General features: G+C 52.1%; 1 protein-coding gene across 1 annotated transcript in view; it reads left to right on the top strand.

Moving 5' to 3' along the window:
* CHRNB4 (cholinergic receptor, nicotinic, beta 4 (neuronal)) overlaps positions 1 to 1,951 on the top strand; it is a 19,491-nt gene that overhangs the window by 16,632 nt on the left and 908 nt on the right. The window lies entirely within an intron of this gene.

Raw genomic sequence — 1,951 nt, 5'->3', positions numbered from 1 at the left:
TGACCTATTTCAGTCCTGTGGCCCCTGCTGAGTTTTCCAAATTTGCTGGCACATTGAGTGTAGCACTTTCACAGCATCATCTTTCAGGATTTGAAATAGCTTAACTGGAATTCCATCACCTCCACTAGCTTTGTTCATAGTGATGCTTTCTAAGGCCCACTTGATTTCACATTCCAGGATGTCTGGCTCTAAGTGAGTGATCAGTAGCTGAGCATCACCTAATTCATTGACTCCCAAATGTTCATATGCAGCCTGGGGCCCAGCTGGCTAATTAGGAACCACTTGGGCAACTTTTCAAAATACAGCTTTTGGGGCCACCTGTTCTGTCCAAGGGCCACATTTTTAACCAGATCCCTGCCAGTTCTGTGCAGACGCAGGGTAAGAAGCTATTTTCCTGCACCCTTGGCTGAGCCGGACCCCTACCCTGAGCTCTCTCTTCTAAAGGTCTCACCACTCTCTAGCCCTTCCTGTAGACCTCCTCCAGTTTCTAACTCAATTAATTAAAAGCATCTTGTGGGAAGGAGCCAGGCATGACCCACGGTTACCATAATATAATGGCCTGTGTTCGTTGAGCTCCAACCACACATCAGGAGCTCTGCCAGGACCTGACAGACGTTACCGCTAACTCTCCCAGGAACCTATGATGTGGCATTTACTCAAACTCCCATTTTACAATAGAGAAAACTAGGTCCAGAGAGGCTCACTGACTTGCCCAAGGTCACACAGCTGGCATGGAGCAGAGCCCAGCTCCACACTCAGATCTTTCTGATGTCATTAACATTTCTTGCCCTTCCCAGTGCCTTACCCTGAACTGACACATGGTGGCCTTATTTGTTGATCAACTTTCTCGTGCCTAGCTGGAGAAAAGAGGCTTTCTTTCCTTCCAGAGCGTGCTCGCTTGCCCCTAAGCCAGCCCGGGCTGCTTCTCATCTTCAGCACTGTCACCCTCCCTGGTGATTAACGGGTCACTATAAATAGTGCAGAAATATAAAAAGAGGGGGAGAGGCATGTACACACACACAGAGTCGTTGGCAGTTAGGGCTGTCAAAAAGAAACCCAAGAGCCCCATGTGAAGAGTGTGAGGTTTCTGCAGCGGTTGTGTTTGGCTGGGGGTGTGGGACTGGTTGACCAGCTGTCGTCCTGGAGGGTAGATGCCCACTGCTGACCAGGGCTCTGAAAAATTGGGTCACTGACACCAGCCTGCCCATTGCTGCCCGAATTTCCAGCTCCAGAGCCTCTGCTGAATTTTGCTGATCCAGCCACTCTCCACCAGAGCAAGTTCACATGCAGAAGGATCCAGACAGGCTGGGCTGTGAAAGCGGAGGTGGGGGAGGAAGACCAGGAGGCTGGGGTTCTCTGGGGGCATCTCTCCCAGGCCAGGGAGGCAGGCACATCTGCAGTGGCACCTCAGGAGGCCAGCCAGGTTCTTGCCAATCCTTTATCCCACAGCTGACTCTGAGAAGAACCACATGGAGCATAGGGGTAGGGTCGGGGAGCTGGGGGAAGGGCAGCAGAGTGGAAGAGAGAAACCTAGATGATGTAGAAGAGTGGGTCTTGATTAGAGAACTAGCAGACAATCTGCTGTTAACAGAATTGAGCAAATTAAACAGCAGGATTTCCAGCTGTCCTGCAGGCCCCACTGCCCAGCCCCCACTCAGCTCGGTGTACCCCAAGTCTTCCTTTGGGTGAAGCCAGCTCAGATAGGGGGCTTGGGGTAGAAATGAGAGCAGGGGCCTTGTGATCCTCAGGTCCTGCCCCGCTTATGTGTAATCAAGTTTGGTTTTGAATCGCATATGTGGCATCAATAACCCCTTCCTCCTAACCTTTGTGTACAGCCCAGCTCCCAGTGGCTCCGTGATGCCATGGAGGAGGGGTGGATTGAGATAGGGGTGTGTAGGGGTGGGCTGAGGACCCGAGAGGCACACAGGTTCCCGGCTGAAAGACCGGCCCC

This window comes from Bison bison, unplaced genomic scaffold, assembly GCF_000754665.1.
Source record: "Bison bison bison isolate TAMUID 2011002044 unplaced genomic scaffold, Bison_UMD1.0 scf7180017864181, whole genome shotgun sequence".
In the NCBI taxonomy this organism is placed as follows: Eukaryota; Metazoa; Chordata; class Mammalia; order Artiodactyla; family Bovidae; genus Bison; species Bison bison.
This window is presented reverse-complemented; position numbering and strand designations above follow the sequence as displayed.